The 22,994-nt window shown below is 46.7% G+C and overlaps 1 protein-coding gene across 8 annotated transcripts in view; it reads left to right on the top strand.

Moving 5' to 3' along the window:
- Maf (MAF bZIP transcription factor) overlaps positions 1-22,994 on the top strand; it is a 312,248-nt gene that overhangs the window by 37,640 nt on the left and 251,614 nt on the right. For 2 of the 8 annotated variants that reach the window (XR_003301166.2, XM_077792927.1), the window contains one exon: positions 4,795-5,811. The exons of 5 other annotated variants lie outside the window; for them this stretch is intronic. The gene's annotated coding sequence lies outside the window, so the exon portion shown is untranslated. Of the gene's footprint in view, positions 1-4,152; positions 5,812-22,994 lie in introns of those variants that run through there. One more of the 8 variants, XM_077792925.1, reaches the window with a different exon arrangement.

Below are 22,994 nucleotides of genomic sequence, written 5' to 3'. Positions count from 1 at the left end.
TCTGACATGCCCAAGGCCACACAGTGGTTCCTGGAGGGCTGGGGTACCATGGTAGAGAACAGCTAGTACCCACAGCCGCATCAGTCCTTATTTTTGGAGCTCTGCCTTTGGGCTGACTCTACCAGTGGGTCTATTTCTTCTTGGTTATGGACAGAGCAGTTCTTCTCCGACTCTGCAACCCGGGAGCCTGGAAAATTCTGCAACAAAACCATTGGCAAAGAGAAGCTCATTTTCTCCTCCTTCACCCTCAAACTGCTGATTTGGGCCATTGTCTGATTTTCTCCTCCAAAGATGGAAACTTCGGGAAATGGCTTTGGCAGAAAGGCTTGCTTAGCTCTTCCTCAGTAGCCCAGTGCCGATAGAGCCGGCGCTAGCAGTGGAATTGAATTTAGAAAAGAAAAGATCCTGGTGATTGAAGCCTGCCACAGTGAGGGTTGGCCAAAACGTTCCTGCATGTACGTGAGGGCAGAAGCCTGGGACGGACAATCCCCAACCCAGCAGAGACTTTTACAGAGTGCTTTGTGTTGGGCTCTGCCCTAAGCTCTTCATATATATTAAGCCCTGTGGTGTGGTTATCATTAATTATTTCCATTTTCCAGATGAGTAAATTAAGGCATGGATCTCACCTATAGATTTCGTAACTATAATGGGAATGTGCCAACTGTTCTTGGTTTGATGGATAAAAAGCAGAGATATTTCAGAAGCCTGCTCAAAGATCTACTTTCCCCACTTAACCCTCACCTCACAATTTCTGTTATTATGTGGTTAATCTGGTCACAAAATATCACCATTTCTGGACTTCTTTAAGACTGCGTTCCACTGTGAGGTCATCCAGTTTATAATCTCCTTCTGAAGGATTATTATTGTGGGTTCAGGCAATGATAACCAAGGACTTTGGAAGGCAGAAAAATCAACATAACTCACTAAAATCAATATGCTAAACCAGATCATGGCAAACCTGTTGGACGCCCAGGACATGCTTTGAAGAGGGAGTTGGAGCTAAGTGGTAAATTTTGCTATATTTATACCCTTGAGGTTATTAATATTTATGTTTTGTTTGATAGAAATACTTCCATTGATGCAGCATTGTACATTTCTTCCCAACCCTGCAGTTAATAATATCATGTTGGTAGATTAAATTCAGCCATTGTGGGCATATTTACACCACAGAAATCAGGAAACACTAAAAATGAGGGCTTTTTTTTTTCCCTTTGGGAGGCTGATTGTGAAATGTTTACCAGCACACCACTGTTAGAGGTAAGAAGGGGTCAAATACCAAAGATACTGAATGCATTCCAGAGATCTCAGACTGTAACCTATAGAGTATTGCTTCTTTTATTGACTCAAGTTTCTGAAAAATCCAGAGCCTGGGGCAAACATTGAGTGCTGGTCCTTTATTAAGATGTACAGCCCAGAGCAGCGTGGGTTAGTGTCCAGACAGTGGACCAGAGGAAGCTGGAAGTGATGCAGTGTTGATACCTTGTCATTGTTTGCAGCTCACAAGGACCAGCTGTTTATTTCCAGATGTGTCCTTAGGGTAGGCCGTCAGAGCAGGACACAGAGGGAGTCCATCAGTCAAATTCTCCTGGCAAAAAGTTCTTCCCATAAGACTTGAATCACTCACATTTTGGGTTCTAGCTTCTGGGGAAGCCAGAACCCTGCCCTTTCTGTATTACTTTGTTTGAATCAACAATGGCGGGAGCAGCCATAAGTAAGGGCAGAAGCATGAAGGGCCACACTGGGCCAGTCCCTGTCCTGTTAGACAGGGAAGCCATGAGAAACTCAGGAGGCACGTGAGATGTACTTCACTATTTTCAAACTTGGAGAGTACAAAAGTCTCACTTGGGGGAGCTTGTTCAATCGTCAGTTTTCTGGGCCCATTGTGAGAATTCCATGTCTTTGGAAGAGGGATTGGGTTAAAAAATCATTCTTTCTAATGACTGTCCCAATGAACACCACACAGTGGGTCGAGGAGCCACGTCTGGAGGAAATGGGAGATTTTCACTTGTTTGTAAGCATCCTCATTCACCCCAGTTATCTTCCTGTCTTCTATCTTGGGACATTTCTTCTGAAATGTCCTTCAAACTGCTGGAATTTCAATCGACCCCTGGCAGCTTTTACCACTCACTGTCCCTCAAATTCCCTTGAGATGGTCTTTCTCTTATCTCGGCATCTTTGATGTGGCTCGCATTCTTCCACCTTCCTAATGAGTGAGGACTGACTCTAGAGACCAGCAGACACTGCTCCAGTGACTCAGCCACTTGCTTTTGATTCTCTTTTCCCATCTGCACACTGGAGAGTTTAGTCCCTGCCTCAATAGGATTGTTGACAAACTGCCCTAGGAAATCCTTCTGTGGCATTGTGGCAGTTCCTGGCACCAGTACATGCCTGGTGCACTAGCTGTTGTTTTTATTTTGATGTTGCAAAGGTAAGAGCACGGAGAAAAGCAGAGATATCATTGAGTGCAATGACAGGTAGCACTCTAGAGGGACCCTGTGTATCTTATGCCTTGCTAGATGCCCTCTTAAGAAGGCAAAGAGCAAAGAAGCCCAACAATAACCAGCCTTCCCTTGGGCCTTCTTGGAGGCTGTGGCATGTCTGGGAGCAGGGATGAGACCTGGCTGCTCTCTGACCAGCTGATTTCATCATGGCAGTCTACAGGCTTAGGGTAAGATGGCCCACTGTGTTGCAGGATAATTTGCGGAGGCATCTCTTTGACAAAGGTGCTTTTTGAGCAGAAACTATTCCACCCTGTCTGCCTGAGCTGTCCCCAAAAGGAGGGTTCTGTAACAGGAGCTGCTAAAGACTCCCGCCAGCCCCACCTCTCATTGGTCCCGGTCTGGGCCCAGGGCTCCGAGTGGCCTGGCTCTTTGGTGCCGCCCAGCCAGATGCTGAGCAGGCAGTTTTCCTGTGCAGCACAGAGTCGAGGGTCCCTGGCAGCCCTGGGGATGCCAGATTCAGAGGGTGGCAGCTTCCCTTAAAAGACGCAGAGATTCAGCGTGGGATCCAGCAGGTTCCTACTGAGTGTCACGGCCCTTGTCCTTTTCCCATCACTTACTACTCCAACTCTTCCAGGTTTGGGATGTTAGTCACCCATTGTGCAGGTGGAGAGATGGAGATCCAAGCTTCACGCAGGTGGGAACGGCAGACCCCGATTCACCTACAGGCCAATCTCCATGCTCCTTCAACTGTGCCCTAGTGGAAGTGGGCAGGGTCACCACATCTTCCTAGCCTTGTTCCCAAACCCAACTGGGTGCAGCCAAATGGAGTCTAGTGGATGGGGATCGGGGCAGACCTACAGCCACGGCTCTGTTTTCCAAGGCCTCACTGCGCCAGCCTGGGACCTGACTCCTGTAGACATGGCCCCTCAGGGAAGGCATCCCCTCGGGGCTCTCAGTCAGCAGCAGATCCTGGCGGGAGAACTCAGGCACACAGCCTGGGAAGGCTTGGAGAAGGAAGGCTTGGAGAAGGGATGAGCTCCTGCCCTGCACCCTGAAGGGATGGAGGGGGAGGGAGTCCAGAGGTGGAGGAGGTGAGAAAGGGTTCCAGAAGAGGCAGCACCTGACAGGAGTGGGAGGAGAGGGATTCTCCAGCCACTGGAGATGGCACAGTGGCTTCAGGAGAGAGAAGGGTGAGTGCAGAGACTTAAGAACCAGGGAGCAGGAAATTTCCCAATGAAGAGCCAACATTTCCCACTGTCCCAAGAGCAGGGTGCCACACAAGGTCTGGATGGACAGGCAGGTAGGTCTCAGGGCAGGTGGGTTTCAGGGCAGGTAGGTCTCAGGCCTTGGTACCATGCTAAGGAGTTGGAGATTTATTTGTTTGTTTGTTTGTTTTGGTACCTGGGATTGAACCCAGGGATGGTTAACCACTAAGCCACATCCCCAGCCCTCTTTTATATTTTTATTTAGAGAAGGGTCTTGCTGGGTTGCTCAGGGCTTCGCTAAGTTGCTGAGGCTGGCTTTGAACTCACGCTCCTCCTGCCTCAGCCTCCCAAACCGCTGGGATTACGAGCGTGCGCCACCACGCCCAGCCTGGAGATTTATCTCACAAGCAATTCTGGAAGATATAACCTTCTTAGAATCCCGATTTGGTAAACAAGACAGGAGAAAAGCTGGTTGAATCAGGCTTTGTCCGCCCCCCCTTTTTCAGATGCTGCAAGATGACCCACATTGGCACCAGGCTTCGGAGAGACAACAGGGAACCACAAGGGATCACTTTCAGAGGAGTGCCAATCTGAAAGAGAGGTGTCCACACTGGGGACATGGCCAGTGTCATCAAAGCTGCACTTCCCTGGCCATGCCAAGGGCCAGGCAGAGAATCAACTAAGTTCAGTCCTTGCTGAAGCCACCCAAGTTCCTCCCTTGAAGCTGACATTAATGACCTGCAGTTGTTGAGTGTCTTAGAGCTCCAACATGCTTTAAAAAAAAAAAAATCTGGAACTTTCTTAAAAATGCAGAAGCCTACCTTGCAGAGTGGGGCAGCCCCAACCTGAGGTGGGACTGACACTCACTGTTCTGGCCTTGACTGAGTTTACCCAGCCAGAAGGGGGAGAGTCTCTGCAACACCGACCACGCAGGAGCAGATGCCCCCCGGAGAAGTGTGCACCAGGCCTGACCCACCGTGACTGGCCAGTAGACGACAGTTCTTCAGCTGACCTGGCTACTCAGCGTCAACCTGTGAAACAGCTGGCAGCAGCCACCATCGCCCCAGCTGGGTGTGCTTTGCATGTATTAGTGTCTTTATTCTTTGAAACTTCCTTCCAAAGTGAGTGATACTGTTCTTGTTTTGCAGATGATAAAACTAGGCCAAGACGGTGTGAAGGCAGAGGGATGCAATTATTTCTTTTCTAAATAATGACACACGCTCGTGGACATCCCACCCTCCTGGAGTGCATACTAGTAACTGGTTTCTGAACATTCTTATCCCAAGAGGCTTCAGGGGTGTAGACACGAAGGTGTGAGATTCGGAGCCCTCAGACTCTCGGATCTAGACCTGCCTGCTCTGTCTTGCCCCAGCCCACCTTTGATGAGCTGCCCTCCCCGGGAGTACCCAGCACCCCAGGGCCTGATGGGAGGCTGGGGTATCTGACGGGCATTGCTTCCTGAGGGGGCTGTAGGGAAGTCCCAAGACAGAAAGGGACTTCGCACAGTGGAGCCGTTAAAATGAAAGGACCTTTTCCAGAACGACACAGGACTCTCCATTGTCAAGGCCATCCAGGTAGCCGAGGACCAATTAATGGTCCCGGGAGACATCATGCTGGAATCCTGTCCTGCAGAATTGTTTGAAGATGCATCTGTAAACCCAGAGATTCAAGATCAACCACCAACGTGTTCCCTCACACACACACACACACACACACACACACACACACACACAGACACGGGTGGTTTTACCTTGCTATGTCTTAAGTTCCTTTTCTCTCTGAGTCTGAGATATGAGTAATTCATTACACAATTGGATTTTACGGTTTGTTTATGTTGATTCCGATTACAGAATAAATGACTACCTGGAGTATATAGAAAAAAAACTAATGAAAAAACAAGCATCAATCAAGAACATTTATGAATAAAGACTTTAAACATCCATACTTAGAAATATATATGATATTTAGAAATAGATCTGAAAAGACTTATGTAATGTGTTTTAATCAAATCTTGAAGAGAAATTGACCAATAAATCAAATCTTGAAAAGAAATTGACCAATAAATCAAATTTGGAAAGAAAGTGACAGATAAATCAAGTCTAAAAAAGAAAACAACCACTACATCAAACCATGATATGTTTATTAAAGCAACTGATCTCAGTTTTTGTGTGTGTGTGTATGAACCTGTTTCTTTGGTGAGCCCATGTAGTAAGAAAGCATTTAGGAAACAAAATGCTTATAGTATGTATGCTATTTTAGATCTCTGTCCCTCACATGCACACACAGATAAATAGAATTTTTAAACCAAACAGATGGTGAGTTTGGGATAGATGAAGAAAACAGGTCAGAGGTGTGCATCCCTGGCTTTCCCCTGCGTGGGTTCTGGGGTTTCTGCAATGACATGCCCTGTCTGTGAAACCTGCTTATAGTACAGACCTTTGAGCCATCTGCAGCTGAACTTCCTGGAATCCAAGATGGCTCTCAGGAATCTTAATCTTTCCCAGTGGAGGTGGCTCTATCAATTCCAGAAGAACTACCTTTTGCATCCGTATAGCAATGTGCAGGATATAATGTTCCAATTGACTTTAAAATTAATTCTTAGGGGTTTCCACAAAGGTATTTCTTAGTGTATTTTCAAGATCAAGGCGAGTGAGTGTGTGTGTGTGTTGGTGTAAGTGTGTCAACTTGGAGACTAGCATAGACTTAGGATGCATGTTAAATATTTAGATGAGCCTTTAACAAACTGATTGCATGTGTGTCTATGTGTGTAGGTGCAGGCATGTATGTGCATAGGGGTGTGTGTGTGCGTGTGCATGCGTGTTGTGCATGTGAGGGTGTGTGCATTTGGGATGGAGGCTGCCTCTGCACCTCTCCGCCTCCTCCCCGCTGTCTCTTTGCCTTCACCCTCCTGCACCTGACTTCAGAAAGGAACATTTGAAAGAAAAGCCTTCAGGCTGCCATTCACGTCCTATGACCATGTCAGCTACACGTCCTGCCCCTCCCAACACCCATGTGAGTTAAAATTTCCAATGTCATTACTCCCAAGTGTGCCATTGAGATTATCAAATCATCTGTCCCCAAATCCGGCTAAGAAAATATGCTTGCCATATTTATATCCCTCATGAAAAGTTTCCAATTCATAAATATGTCTTGCATCTAGGCTCCTTGCTGTCATTTCCATAGTGACAATAACCGCGGGCCAGCAGGTGGGTTAAGCTCTTTATGTGCCTTTTCTCTTCGGTCCACACACTTGCATCTGGGGCAGGATCTCTTGGTTACCCCATTTCCCAGACAAGGACACTGAGGCAGAAATAGAAAGTTACTTTCCCCAGATGCCACAGCTAGCCATTATCAACAGAGGTGGATTTGAAGCATGTGTGCTTCCAACCGCGATCTGTCCCCTGTCCACGTTTAATAATCTTGTGAGCCTACGACCACGCACCTGATATCTTCAGGGATGGGGCTTAGCTCCTCCTCTTGCTCCTGACCAGATGCTGCTGCTGCACTCAAGGACAGCCATGACACAGAGGCTAGCTTTCCTGGCTGCCTGAGTCCTTCTAAGAACCAGTTACTGCGCCTGACGTAAACAAAGTTGCTTTTTCTTCTTCTTTTTTAATATTTTAATTTGTTTTAATTATTTATACAGGTTGGTTCTCTTAATGCCATCCGGATCTTATGTAAAATGGGATAGTTCTAATTTTTAAAAGTTCCCATAAAGACAGACTTCTCTGCTTCACAATCAAAACTGATCTTATCACTTCTGCGTTCCCAACCATTCCATATCACCCCACTCCTTACAGAAGATGGTATCAAGTAAAGCGTGTGATGGCAAAGCTCATTCTCTCTGTGTGAACTCAGGAGTCAGTCTAAGTAATTCTTCCATTGATTTTGATTTTCATCTGTGCTCCTAAACAATGTGACATCCACAATGAGATGACTTGGGTTACTTTACAAGGTGGACATAGACCAGCGTGCATAAGGATGGTACTTCTTTGTCTTCAGCTAATGGGGTCAAGTTTTACAGCCATACAGTCCCCTCAGCACTTGAATGACAGTAGTGACAGTCACACCAACTTAATCTTTCCCCCATAGAATGGCATCTATTTCACTATTCATTTTTTTATTTCATAAAGAAAAAGTTGTCTGTATTTAGGGTGTTCAGTAGGATGTTTTGAAGTCTACTTTGTGAAATGGCTAAATCGAGCTAATTGACACATGCATTACCTCACTGGCTCGTCATTTTCCCCTGGTGAGAACTCTTAAAATCTACTCTCCAGCAATTTTTAAGTATATGCTGTTACCAGCTGCAGTCACCCACCGTGGTGTGTGACAGAGCTCTTGAATCTGCTGATGGACAGTTGGCACGCTTCGTCATCTTCTAGGCCTCCAGCCTTGTGACCGACTGCCTTTCTACCTTCTGCTTCCACCAGTGTCCTGGATCTTAAATAGGCTACCTAGAGATGTTTTAGAGTCGAATATTGATCAAAGGTAGACCCAATAATAGGATGTTTGGGAGGGATTTGCAGTGATTCTTGTTCCCCTGCAAAAAAAAAAAAAAAAAAAAAAAATTACTGGTTGATTTTGGAATGCCCACAATTTTTTTTTTTCCAGACTGAAATAACTTTACCTCCCGTGGCTTATAAAAGTCTGAAAAAGAGCCGGCTTCAGGGGCAGGCAACATGTGCAGCCGAACAGGGTTCCGCACTTTAGTGTTCCTCTGACCCTGACTGACACGTGCATGACCTGGCACCGCCATTTTGCACCCGACACTCTTAACTAAGCAGACTCCAGTTTTGCCTTTCTCACTTTCCTCCCCACAACACTGTGTTCAAACCCAAGGCCTTGTGCATACTAGGCAATGCACCCCTGTCCCTTATCCAAGCAGACACTTGGGCCCAGGTGTCTTCCCAGGTTGGTTCTGCCTGTGCTCTAGTGCACCTTATGCAGTCTGTTCTTCCTTCCTCCTCCCGGCCTTGCTTCTCCCCCTCACATTGTTTAAGAATAGAATCTAAAACCATGGAGGGAAAGACTCAAAGAAGGTGGAAGGTTCCAGGAGTTACAGAAGAAAGCAGTCAGGAATGCATGCTGAGGAAGAGCATGGAGCGCTGTCCTGTACCGAGGGCCCTGAAGGGCCCCTCCCAAGGTGGTCTGGATTCGCACAGGACAACAGGGGCCTTCGGGGGCTCATCTCCACCGCACCCAGACACAGAGATCCCTAAAAGCATCAACCTCACCTATTACTAGGCTAGCAGCTCTTTTCGTAATTTCAGGTTTGCCATTTTGGGTCGAGATCATATAATAATATTAACATTTACAAATATGAATGTGATTAATGCAAAGTATTAATACACAAACCAGAATAGTATTTTTAAAATTTTTCCTTGGCCTGTTGATATTGAATTTTTTTAATAGAAAAAAAAATAACGATGACACATGATTTAGAAAAATAAAAAAATTGAAACAGCTCATCATCCCTGAATCCCATAGGACTTTCTCAGGTGGTGGAATTAAGTTCGAGGTCTACTACTATCCAAACAGTTGCAGCCTGCCCAGTGAGACTTGAGCGTTGAAAATGAGACTACTGTGAAAGAAACACTGCGTGCTTAATTGTATTTCATTTTAATTACTTAAAGTTTTAATTTCTATTGTATTGTACAACATGAGTCTCGATAGTTATTCCTCTTATTTTGGCATCTGCTCTTCTATTCCGTGGCGTAGCTCATCTCGCTGCCGGCTGTGTGGCTTTTTAAAACTTATAAACTTTTTTCATCTCTTGGTCCAAGATTCAATGATGGAGAGTCTCTTGGTGTTGGACTCCATATGCGGGTTCAAGAGAAAGGGCCTGGAAATTTCTCAGCTGTAGACCTAGCATTGACATGTAGACAAGCCTGAGCCACAGAGCGTGTCATCCCAGAAGACGGAGACTTAGACAGGGAGCCACACTGTACTTTCTTCTCCTGCCCAGAGGGAACGGTGAGAAGGAGGAGGGCCGCCATCTTGAGAACACCCCGCCACTGGCTGAGCAGCCAAGCGGGCTCAGCCACAAGCACTTTGCCTAAGCTGCTCTTGTGATCTTGGCAGGAAGCCTTCCCTGCAGGATCCATTCCCATCTTAGACACGAGGCAAGTGAGAACACCCAGAAGGCAGCTCCTCAGGGTTGTGTTGCTTGCAGTGGTGCAGGGCTAGAGTTGAACTCCAGTTCTCTCTGGCTCCAAACTCTACTCCTTTCCACTCTTGCACGTCTACATGAGACTGCAGAGTCCTGTGGACAGACACAGGTAACACGGGCAGGGACTGCCTTTGTCTCATCCTTTTAAATGCCTGGGAAGAACCTGCTTTGATCCCAGTTGTCCCTGTTCATGATGTTGCCACCTGAATGACTTTGTTGAGCGAAACTGGAAACTCACAGCAACATGGTTCTGCTTTTAAAACACCTGAACATTTTTTTTTCTGTGTTTTATGGCTTGTGTGGTTGAGTGAGAGAATGATGGAAAGAGAGAACAACACACCGGACATGCACACGCAGGCAGGATCCTGCTGTCACTCAGTGGGATAGTCTCTTTTCTGTAGTAAGGCAGCTTCCACTGACTTGGGATGCAAAGGCCACCCGGAGTCTTAATTATGTAAAACCAAGCACCTGGAAACTCCTTTCTTAATGTGGCTCATGATCTCTTCGCCAAGGTCCCTGGAGTCTAAGCAAGGCCAGAGACGGTGCCTGGAAAGGCTGAGGTTGAGGGGTGAGTCCCACGGGGAAGGAAGCGAATCCCTCCCCGCCCAGGAAACCCGGTTCACCATCAGAACTCAGATCCCAGATAGTCCAAGCTTGCAAGACCCGCCGGGCAGGAGCAGCTCTGCCCAGGTCATCAGATCTGGCCTCTGCCCACGCGCCCTGCGGAGCTTGGGTTGGAGGGGAAGGAAGAGCTTCGCCCCTTGCTCACCACGCTTCCTTTTGTTATCCAGGGCCCTGGAGAGGTCTGGGGGTGGGTGGAGCTGGAATCTTGCCATAGGCCTCAGTCCCTCTGACCCGAGCTGCTTGGGAGACACCAGTCTGGAAGCTGGCCTTGACTCTATCTAATCCAACAGGCACTTGCTCATCACGTGCTCCAGTCCCAAAATAACATGCACCAGAGGGCCTTGGGGACACCAGGCCCAGCTAGCGGGAGGCCTCACAGGCCCAGGAACCGCTTCCTGGTTGTGTCCCACTCAGTGGCCCCGAGGGCTCCCTTGGCCTTCCATTTCCTCCCCGTTGGCATTTGCTCTCCCTCCCTGGGCATTCCTGTTCAGGTTGGCCCCTGGGAGCCCAGTGTCCTGCACAGACAGTCACTCACTCACTACATGGGCTCTCACTAGTAGGTGCAGGAAGTTGTCACCAAGGACCGCAGCACTTGGAGTCAGGAGAACAGGGACAAACCAGCTGGGCCTCTTATTCTGAAACCTGTTTCCCTGCCACAAGCAAGTTGAGCTGGTGCCAGGACTGAAATTCTCTTGTCATTATTTCAAAACCTAGCCGTTCAGCTGAGGGACAGAGCCCTGGGAGGACACTTCTGAGCCTGCCCGCAGTTCACCAGCTTGCCTACTAGGGCACCTCACCTCCCTGTTCCAAGCCTCAGTTTCCTTATCCTTAAAAGGAGAACCATTCCTGGGTGGCAGAGCTTTCTTTGGCAGGGAGGCGGGGACTCATAATGTACATAGAGTCCCCACCGCGCCCGACACAGATGCCTCAGCATTACTACTTCACTCAACAAGGATCTGAGTTCCAGGCACACATATTTTCTGCACCAACAGGTGCATAGTCTGACAGTTATGTGAGAGCTTTTGGAGGTGACAGGACCCAATAATTCAAGATTATTTTCCCCTATTCTGGAACATGTGGTAGCTGTAAATGCACATGAACTAACAGCAGCATAGCAGCATCAGTTGCAGTAATGATGGTGTAAAATAGCAGTAATGGCAGTAGCAATGGCAGTGACACTATGGTAACGGTAGCAGGAGCAGTAATAGCTGCAGTGGTAGTACAGTGCCAGCAACGGTATTATCAGCAGTGCTTGTAATACTAATAACAGCAGGAGTCATAACCGTCATAGTGTATGAATGTAGGAACAGCAGCCGCCGTGGTAAGTAGAACGAAAACTGGATTAGAAATGGCAGCCGTTAATATTCACGGCGGTAGTGCTAGAGCGCCCAGGTGACTGCAGCAGAGCATGCACTTAACCTTGCATCTACCCTGCGCCAGACACTGCTAAGCTGTTTCATGGACCAACACACCTAGACCTCTCCCTTCTCCCAACAGCCTGCAGGTAACTTCTCCTCCCCACTTGCAAAAGAAGAGGTGGAATCCCCATGCTCGTATCTGAATGCAGAATCCTTTACTTTCAGCCTGTGCCGTGAAAAAGTCTTCACAAGGTCAGGCCACCTGCTCAGTGGTGCACACCAGGAAGCAGACATCCAGCATGGGCCACGGCTTCACCTAGGGGCTCACAGGGCATTCCTGATGGGCCACAGGAAGAGGGCCGGGTGGGAGGCTGATGGGAGGAGACACTCCCAGGGGTTGCCCAGTCTTCCAGGGGGTATTTCCTGAGCTGGCTGGAGTGGACGCCCTCAGGGGCTACCTGTGTCATGATGACCAAAATAGCTGACAATAGCAACTTAAAGGGATGAAGTTGATTCGGCTCATAGTTTGGGGGCTTCGGTCCATGGCTGGCTGGCTCTGTTGCTCTAGGTCTGAGGTGAGGCCAAGAATCTTGGTGGAAGGATGTGGTGGAGGAAAGCCGCTCAGCTCACAAGGACCAGGAAGCAGAGAGAAAGAGAAGAAGGAGCCGGGGACAGGATATAATCCCCAAAGGCCCGCCCTCAGCGCCTACTTCCTCCCCTGAGGCCCCACCCACCTACATTTCTGGTTGACAGATTCTGTGACTGTGGTCTCAGTCCTCCCTTGAGCAGGAACACCTGACCATGGAGGTTTCTCCCAATGGGGGCTCAGGAGGAACTGCTCTGGCCTGTTGGCTTAGAAATATATTTTTATTATAGAAATAGTATAGTCCGATACTTAGAGAACAGAACAAATGAAAAACTGAAAATCACTCATAATACTATCAGAAAAATATCTCTGGAGAAGGTTGCCACTTAATGCATACACACTTCAGAGCGTTTTACATGATTATGATCATGTGGTATTTATACAGTGAAGCAGCCTGTATTTTTCCACGAAGTTTTAGGCTCTGTGTAATTACTTATTGTTAATTATCTCTGAACTCATTTTTAAAGGCTGCTGAATATCATTCTTTATAAATGAAATAATTCAATCATGAAGTTATTATTGCACGTTTACATGTTCTCCATTTTTCCTATTACACATAGCACTACACTGAACATCTTTATACAGAGTCTCTATTTCTTTAGCATAAATTCTAACACATAGGATTATTTGTGAAAGGGTGGGTTTTTACATCTCAATACATAAAATAAAATTGCTTTTCGCAAAGATTGAAACAGCTTATCCTACCGCAAATTCTATGAGAGACTGTTTCACCGTCACCTCCTTGATAGAATTATTCATTGTATAGAAATTTCTTTGACACCAAGGCTCAATGGTGTCTGATTGTTTCAATATCCTATAGTCATATCTTTGCTCTTGAACACATTTCCATGTTTTTATTTACAGTCATCTTAATCTTCCTTCTGTAAATTGTCCTTTTCTTCCCTTACCTCACACGAATGTTAGTGTTCTTCTTGGTGATTTCTCATAGCTATTTACATATGGTGGTACTAGCCCTTTATCATATTTGTGATGCAATGTTTCCCACACACATCCTGGCCTGTTCATTATTTTTACGTTTTTACATTTATCACATTTATAAATGAAATGTACTCTACCTTGAGATAGCCTTTCTCTGCTTCAGTGTTTAGTCAGATTTTTCCCAGATACATTAGCCCTCACTTTGCCCTCACTTTCTTCATTTTTATGATTTTTGTATCTGACATTTAAATCTTCAACACATCTAGAATTTATTTTGGAATTGAACACGGGATGTTGACCTGATTTCTTTTTCTTTTTTTTGTTTATAAACAGGCAATTTTCTAATAGCATTTGTCCTAAGAGCCTTCCTTCCTCCAGTGGTGTCGGTGCCTTTTCTATTGTGTTTTAACTTTACCCAGAGAGAGAGAGTGAGAAGGAGTGAGAGAGAGAGAGAGAGAGAGAGAGAGAGAGAGAGAGAGAGAGAGGAGCCCATAAGGCTGCACCTCCATCTACCCCGGGAAGACCCCTTAGCCACTTGCCGGGACAGCACCTTTTATGGAATGGCAGAGCTGGCCACGTGGTGAATATTTTCACAGTTCAAATGAGTCTTGGGACAGGACCGAGTCCCAGTCACACTCGGATGTGCTGTCTCCACTGCACTGTGACCTGGCTTCCCTTGTAGGGCCCCCCACAGGTCCATCCAGAACACACAAGGTCCTGAGCCTCCAGGGGTCCCCGAGGGCTTGCTGTGTGGAGCACTGTGATGGCGCTTCCTATTCAAAGTCATGCTCCCTCCCACAAGAATTCCCAAAGGGAGCTGTGAGTGCAGACTCCACAGCCGAGAACACAGGTGCTCAGACAGGGGAGGGGGCACACCCAGGGTCACACAGCACGGAGTCGGCGGGGCTAGTCTTCATGCCCAGAATCGTCCTTCTGTTCCCAGTCAAGCCTGGCCCTCGCAGGATGCTGCTCCGGCGTGGGGTTCACGCCGCGGCTCTCAGAACTCAACCTGTGGAGTGGAAATAGGTCGTTGTTCGCGGCACACAGGCCTGAGAACAGATGGCTCCTAGAAGCTCCTGGGATGCCATGAGATCTGCCACCTTGAAACGCCAGATCAGCAAAATTCAAACCCAGGGGCCCTGGGTGCCAGGGAGACAGCTGGCATCTCTTTTACCCCCCCATGAGGTCAGGGTGGAATGTGAAACTCGGGAACCTCAGAATGCAGGCGCCATTGATGGGGCGCTTTCTATAGTTCAGGCCTTGAACTCCCCACTGGAGGAGGTGCCCACGGCGCCCAGGGACCTGGAAACTGCTCGCCCCATCCCACAGATGAGCACTCTGAACCTCAGGGCAGCAGGTGACTTCAGGATCTGAGAATTCAGAATCTGAGCCCCTACTGGCCTGGTTGCAAGGTGTGAATTCTGTCCTCTAAACTGCACTGAGAAAAGAGAAACAGAAGGCATGACCTCTCCTTCCATTGGGAAAGGAAGAGTGAGAAGGACGCTCTCACTCTGACAGATGTTAAATCTTATTAGAAAACTACCGCGAGCGAGTTCTGTTCTACTACAAGAATCAACAAATAAAGAAGACACGAAAGTCAAACATCCTTGAAGTAGATCTCTCTCTCTCTCTCTCTCTCTCTCTCTCACACACACACACACACACACACACACACACACACACACACACACACGAAAATGCTGGTGCGCACCCAGAAGTTCTTTCTACCAACTCCACCACAGAATTCATGTCTTGTTGCTATTTTCGACTAGCAGAAATTGGCAGTGAGTTTTATGCTCTAAAGTTCATGGGCTCTGCCTGGGCCAGAGTTTTATAGAGAGCGTGTTGGGTACTCAGGATGGTGTTGGTGAGAGCTGCCCTACAACAGGCACGTCTCATAGCTAAGAAGGGCTTCTCTTTATATATCTAGTCGATCCGCCATCTATCTAGCTATCTGCATAGTATTCAGTTAGCACCTACTGTCTTCCTAAACTGCAATACTAAAGGTGAACTGGACACAACCCCGGTTTGGGAAATGCAGTGAGAGTAAATCACCTATGGTCATCGCCTTAGTGGACATCTGCTACAGGGCTGTAGCCGGAAGAAGCACGCTGTCTCCGATCTTTCATGAACAGTGCACGTGACAGAAACATGTGATAAGTGATACTTATGCTTTTTACTATTTCCAGCTCTTCTTCCCTTTCGGAACCTAAGGATGTTTCCAAACACCTCTGGACCACAGGGCATAGTCGTATACATTGCTGGGCCCAATAAAATAGTGGTCACAGAGGCTGATGTCATTTCTGGGTGGAGTCACTTGAGAGTTGGAGCAGATCTGGTTAGACTCTCTTCCTCTGCTCTGGCAAACCTGGAAGACACATGTTACGATGACAGTGTTGGAAAATGGTACTGTCAACTGATGGGGTCTCCGAGGGACTCTTCAGTGTGAGCAGCAACCCTCTAGCTGCCCCTGCAGACTTGCATTAGAGCCGTAGTGTGAAAGGGAAGGGAGCCTGCGGGGCTCAGACCCTGGGATTATTCAGAGCCCCGCCTTTCCCTGCTGATCTGAGATGCAGAACGAAGAGACCACCCTGTCCCCAGGTTGTCCAGGAAGGCTTCCCTAGAGGAGGCCGGGATTCCCGGAAGGACTTTGAGGCAGTTGATCCTGTCTGCACAGGCAGCCTGGGGAGGACTTGGACATTTTTGCCACTGCTCTTGTCACATCACCAACAATCAAGAGAATGAAAACCAGGACCTAGAGATGGTGAAGGTAGCTCCCACTGTCCTGGGGGAAATCGGGGCTCAGAAGTGGGGGTCTTTCTTTTCCCCCTTATCTCTCTCGAGGTCTGAGCCCCTTATAGGCAGTGCCCTGAAAAGGAAGTGGTTAGAGACTGGTCACTAGTCTTTCAGGTAGACGATTGGCAGCATTCTGTAAGCCGCAGGTCTTGGGGGCGAAGGATAGGGCATGTAAAGCACCAAGACTTAGAGGTGTGTAGGTGCTCAGTTAGCTGCAAGCTATCACAGACCAAGGCAGATTTCTGGCACTTTTTCAGAAAGATCCTTGATCTCTTAGATCCAGGTGTGCAGCTGATCTCACGTCTCTGGTCACAAGGACAAAACTGCATTTGGCAAGACAGTGAGGAAGGGAGACACAGGGTCACGAGAAGCGCCAGGGTGCACGGCACCTACGTTTTTATCTATTCACTGTTTTAGCTAAGAGAGAAAAGTCATGACATATTTTTCTGGAGCTCTACTTTCATTGGAAGGGGGGCAAAAGGACTTCAACGCTTAGAAATAAAATCTCGTTGCTTGTCCCCATGCCATATTTCTGTACAGCCAACTCTGAGCCAGTCACCTCTCCCCGTGGGTTCTGGTCTTTCTCCTCAGAGGACTGCAGTTTAAAGTGCGACTTGAGCGAAAGCGTTCTTGTAGGGTTAGCTGGTACGTTGGGGGACAGAGAGACCTCCGTTTCTCTTGCTCTGTCGCTCTTTAAAAATACATAAATATCTCTTCCATTGATAAAATATTACAGTCCTTTAAAGAATGGATAAATAATTTCCTGCCTAATGCTCTTGGCCCATAGCTGCTACCGCCTAATTTTTATCCAAAGAAGCCAGTGAAGACATAGATAAATATAGAGAGAAAAAGGAGAAACGAAGACGCTAAGTTATCCCAAAGGGCATTCCTGTGTTAGTCATCTTATAAAAATTATATGTACCACAGAATATCTATTTTTAGAAGCCAGGAGGTTGTGTGAAGCAGTTCAGATGTCGGCGGGACCCACAGGCCAGCTCTCAGCAATGATATTGGATATTTGGATATTTGTTTTCTTTCTTTTTTCACTGTGCAAAGCTGGTACTGACCACACGGATCTGTTGGCCACTTGGGGACTGTAAGACAAGATCCATGTGCTCCTTCAAAGACATCCAAGGCCCTGACTGGTTCTTTTGTGTTATTTTTGTCCATCTTGGTCTGGCAACACACACACACACACACACACACACACACACGGACCTTCTCCATTTCCGTGCCTGACAGAGGACCTCATGCAACTTTACTAAAAGTCTGAAAGGACATGGGGTGAGATGGTGCCATTTCTCCTAAGGATCTGAGCAGGGTACTTCGTTCAACGTCTTCTTACTAGTTACGACCTGAGTTTGTCGAGGGCAGATGATTTGGAGCTTCTTTTCTGAGTAGAGACCACTCAATGTGGCTCCCGAGAAGCTAGAAATCTCTTGGATTCAGAGATGTGAGCTGAAGGAAACTGCCCTCCAATGCACAGGCTCCTTGTCCGTAGCACACAGCTTCTTCTTTCTCCCCGGTAGTTAGTGAAACTCTCATCTAAGCTGCTTCTCAAGGATCCGCCCTCTTATTTGCTTTAAAGATCTGTCTCAGGTGACCCAGTGATGCTGGTCTCGGGACAGAGGGGCCTCCCCTACTGACCACCCTTCTCACCTCACTCTTCTCAGACCAGAATTGGGGACTGTTTCCAACCCACGGTCCTCCCAGAAATTGGAGAACCAGGTGTCGCTGGGGATGGTTTGTCAGATTCAGCAAATCCGATCGCAAGAAGCCCAGTTCACTTCAGATAAACGACCGACATAAGTTTTAGTAGAAGTCGGTCCAGTGCAACTTTGGCACCCACTCCTGCGATATTAGGATCTGCTCTAGCAGCAATTTGTCATTGTTTGTGTAAATGCACATGGAAATAGGCAACCTGTGTTTTCTGCCTTCCTTGGGGGCTTTCTGCTGGCCCCCTGCCTGCACAGCAGGATGGGATGTCAGAGCTCCCACACTCCTCCGCCCCTGCGCCTTGGGCCCCTCCCTTAGGGAACTCCTCCCAGGATCCCTCTTGGAGGGAAGAGGTACAGAGAACAGAGGCTTCTTGCTCTGATTGCTTGGCCTGACTTTTATTTAGTTCTTTGAAGTTGGGGAGAACTGGAAGTTATTCCTGAGAAACACTCAGGTGAAGGAAGACTGTGAAGTCTCCATAGCAATAGAATCAAGATGTCTCACCTGGGTACCTGCTCTTCATCTGGAGGGTTTACTGAGGCTGGACTTTTAGAAATTAGAGCTGGGGTATTGTGATTTTACCCACAATCTTACTGGAAGGGCAGGTCCCCCTCTCTTGGGTCATTGTCCCCATGCCATCTCCCCAATCAGCCACACACATGATTCCAGAGTTCTTCCTGGCCCGGGGGGGGGGGGGAATAGTTAAAGGGTACTTAAGCCCCATTTCTTCCACTCCAGGGCCCAGAGTCTTACTATCTCCAAGATCAAAACTATGCAAAGAAGCAATCGACTGATTTTGAAAAAAAAATCAGTTGAAACAATTATTTATTGATTTATTTTGTTAGAAAAGTCATATATTAAAGAAACTTTTAAAAAATCCAGAAAATCAAAAATGAAAATAATAGTCACTCGGTCATTCTCCCAATAACTAGAAAAACCCTTATTAACACTTAGGTTTTGTTTGTTTTCTGGGGCATGAACACAAATGTTCATTTACATTTATAAAAGAAACACACTTTATACAATTAATAACATCCTTAAATATTTTATCCTGAGTTTTTCCATTTAGTGTACTCTATATACCCGTTTTTCAAAGGCATGTACTTTTTAACTTTTTTTTTTTTTAATAAATAGGGCTCAAAACCTTCTCATTACAAGTTGAGTATACCTAATCTGAATATCAGAAATCCAAAATGCCTCCAAATCGGAAACTTTCTGAATGCCAATATGATGCCCCGACTGGAAAATTCCACACTTGACCTTGTGGGTCAGGTCATCCTCAAAATGCAGGTGCACTCCAAGTCCTGTCTCAAATGACCTTTCAGGTGATATGTGTCTAAAGCAAATGTGGAACATAAATGAATCTCCTGTCTAGACTTGGGTCCCATCCCTAAGACAGCTGATGATGTGTAAGCAAATATTTTAAAATCTGAAAAAAAAAAAAAAAGAAATTGGAAATGCTTCTCATTTCAAACGTTTGGGATAAGGGATACCCGACCTATATTCACATCTATTTCTTTTAATGCCCTCAGGGGCTCTGAATTTTAACTGACCCTCAGGACCCTGATGAGATGGGACAGCCAACTGGAAAAGGTTTTGGGTGACTGCAAATGTCCATCAGTCTGCCGGCCCCTTCCAACCTCTTGTGAGACCTCAGACAGACCACTAATCTTTTATGTCTATTTCCCCATCTGGGAAATGGGCATCTTTTGGGTGTGTTCTGAGGCTAGAAGAGATATAAAAGTAACCAGGGCTTTAAGAGAAGATATTTGGGGATTTCTTCAAGGTCAGGTCCTCCCTGAATAGAGATCATTATTAACCCACGTGGTTGGTTGGGCCCCGCTTCGGGATGTTGGCGGGTACTTGTCACGGGCATCCTCCCTTGTCTGAAATTGAGTCAAAATTATATCCACCTCGTGCTTAGTCTCTGTGTTCCATCTGTATTTTCAGCCAGCATTCTTTAAATGTCAACGATCTGCTATATGTCTAACTTCTCCCCCAAACCCTCTGAGATATTAAATTGATTGTCATTATTATTATTATTAACATTTATTTAAAAAAAATCACTTATTCTGGAAAAATCCTAGACTTGGGAAGTTGCTAAAATCGTAGACAGACCTCTGAACACCCTTGACCCGACTGTCCCCAGTGGAGAATTTCTCCCTTTTCTTTTTTTTTTTCATTTTCTGTTTATTTATTAATGAATAAGGAAACCAAGACTCGGGATAGCCAAGAAGATTTCCAGCTTCCAGCTAGAGAGAGAGGTGGAGGCTGGAGCAAACTCAGGGGCTCTGAATCCAAAGTAAACCCTCTTCCCACTTTTGTCCCAGGGGAAGGCAGAGCTCCTGACCGAGAGCCCAGCTAGCGTTTGGAGCCTTCTGCTCCAGTCCACGTCCCCCATCCCAGTCTGCCTCAGGATGCCCCTGATGTAGCTGTGGAGTCCTGAAGAGGTGGTTTTCTTCTCCACTGGGGGAACTTGGGTTGCCTTACCAAGACTATAGGTAAGAACAAAAATAGAAACTCCTGACAGCTTGATTTCCTCTTGCTGGCACCCAGCTCTGTTCCGTGGAGCTGGAGGAGACCCTATAAATATGCAAACGCAGGGAAATCCTGCACCAGGTCACAACCGCCTGGATGGGATGGAAGGGAAGTCACAGTATTGCAGGCAACCAGCTCCAAGAAATCTCTGCATTTCTGAGAATCCCTGAATAGTTAGTGATTGTAAATTAAAAAAAAAAAAAAGCCAAAGAGAGCCAGTTTCAACTTCAGAGTACTGGATTATTCTGTCAGAAATGCATATAAGCATACGCATCCAGTAAGAACGCTAATATCGTAGGAGGCTCTCCTCTGGCTTCCCTCTTGATCGTTCTCCCTCTTCAAATTGATATCTCAAAGCCTTAAGTCAAACTGTGTTTTATTAAGAGAATGGGTTGTTTGAGATATGCTTGTGACATGAACCAGGGCTCAGCCCAGCTAGAGTTCTGCCAAGATTCTTCACGCTGAATCTGGATTGCAGCACAGAGAGCCCCGCACTGCTCGGTTTTGCTTGGCTTGGATAATTTTGCTCGGTTCCTACCCAAGTGGGGAGGATTTGCCAGGACCAGGATGATTTCCCGGCCACTGGGACGGTGTCTGTTGATAGTGTGGGTGGTTCACAGGAGCTCAATGCATCCCACCGCAGGAGCCTGGCGCTCTTCTCCACGAGTACCCTTCCAGAAAACCGTACCACTGCTCGTGGAGACTGCCAAGAGAAGGGGTAGGAGGCTGCTGGGACCTTGGAATTGGACACAGCCAAGGAATTAAAGAGGGCAGAGAAAAGTACTGGAATAAGAGGTCCCTGGAAACTTGAGCTGAATCCTCAAATTTAATTTTTGCTGCGAGGCTCTCACCTTCTTCTCTGTTGGTTTGGAGCCAACACCCTGAGGCCTCCACCTTACTGGGAGGCCTTTCTCCGGGGGCTCTTGCCAATGCCTCCAGGCGTTCTCTTCTGCAAAGTGCTGGAATTCTTACAGATGCCCCTGATTTTGAAAAACTACGATGAAATAATTATGACCGAGAAGTGGCCTTGATAAATGTAACCAAATGATGGGAACCCCCCTAATCAGGGGTAGCACCCCAGACTGCCTGTTCTGTGTGCTCTCCAGCACCGACATTAGCAAAGTAACCTGGTGGAAATTTAATCTCTTTTATTTTCCGGAATGGAAATTTATCCCCTGGGCCTGTAGGAAGGGGAATATTTTCATGAGGTTCTGTACAGCCGAATGACTTCTTTTGTTTGGAGAGCTGATTCCTCTCTTCAGAGGTTATTTACATTGCACTTAAACAAGGTAAGAAGGCTGACATGGAGCTGTGTTTGGAGACCTCAAAGAAGATGAAACTCTACATCAAACAAACAAACAAACAAACACAGACAACACTGGTATTTTGTGGTCAATTTGGGAAACTTTGGGGGATACCAAGACCAAACTATTACAAAGCCAAAAATATGGTTTATCCCTAGAAATAGGCAAGACTGCTGAACCACAAATGACACAAAGCCATTTCCAACTGAATAGGGCTCTCCAGCCAGGATCCCCTGCAACGTGGGTACGCCCCAGGGTGTGTTTGGAGTGTCTCACAGAGCCCACTGTTAAATTTTCAGAAACTTTGTGAGTTGTTATGCAAAGCTATTATTAAAAATTAAATTATTAGGGCTGGGGATGTGGCTCAAGTGGTAGCGTGTTCGCCTGGCCTGCGCGCGGGGCACTGGATTTGATCCTCAGCACCACATAAAAATAAAATAAAGATGTTGTGTCCACCGAAAAATAAAAAATATTAAAAAATTCTCTCTTTAAAAAAAATTAAATTATATAAGCTTACAATCAAATTCTTTTTTATTAATGTGGTTAGGTACTCAAAATTACTTGCTTCCTAATTATTTTAACACACCACACTGTTATCTATGCACTTGTTACTTGCATCTACTGTATTACAGATGTCACCAAGGGGGAGTCACTACCCATCTCTCAAATTCACATTTGAGGACGCCGCAGTATTTTGAAATTGGCAATGGTGGGGTGCTGACACCACAGAATTCTATGAGAACCAGGGCTCCTTGCTGTCATTTTATGTGTGTGTCTGTCTCTGTGTGTGTGTATCCAGTAAGAAAGATTTTCCAGCTCACTGTGCAAGTATAGAACACATCTCCTAGTATTTAAAGCCAGGTACTGGACCTCCAGAGTTAGGAAGCTCACCATCCTTGGACATTTATCAGAACCTGTGGTCAGTGTGGACTGAGTGGCATTGGAGGAAGAAAAGGCAGGAAGATTCCTGATGCCTCTTGGGAGTCAAAGGATGACCACTGCCGCGTGGTTCCATTGCACTTTCACTGATGAATTGGGTTTTCCGTGCTGGTCACCAGGGGTCCCACGGAAGACTGGGACTTGCAGGCAAGGAGGTTGGTTTCCTCGTGTGTCTCTAAGGATCTTCTTTCCAGGTTCCTTGGGCTTCGACCTACAGAGCATGGGTGGTGGTGGCCCTGTTCTTTCTGAAGAGTTCTTTCCTCTCCTTGGTCCTTGAAACGTGAACTTAGTACTAGAAAACACAGCCATCCCTAATACA

Source organism: Urocitellus parryii, chromosome 15, assembly GCF_045843805.1.
Source record: "Urocitellus parryii isolate mUroPar1 chromosome 15, mUroPar1.hap1, whole genome shotgun sequence".
Taxonomy (NCBI): domain Eukaryota; kingdom Metazoa; phylum Chordata; class Mammalia; order Rodentia; family Sciuridae; genus Urocitellus; species Urocitellus parryii.
This window is presented reverse-complemented; position numbering and strand designations above follow the sequence as displayed.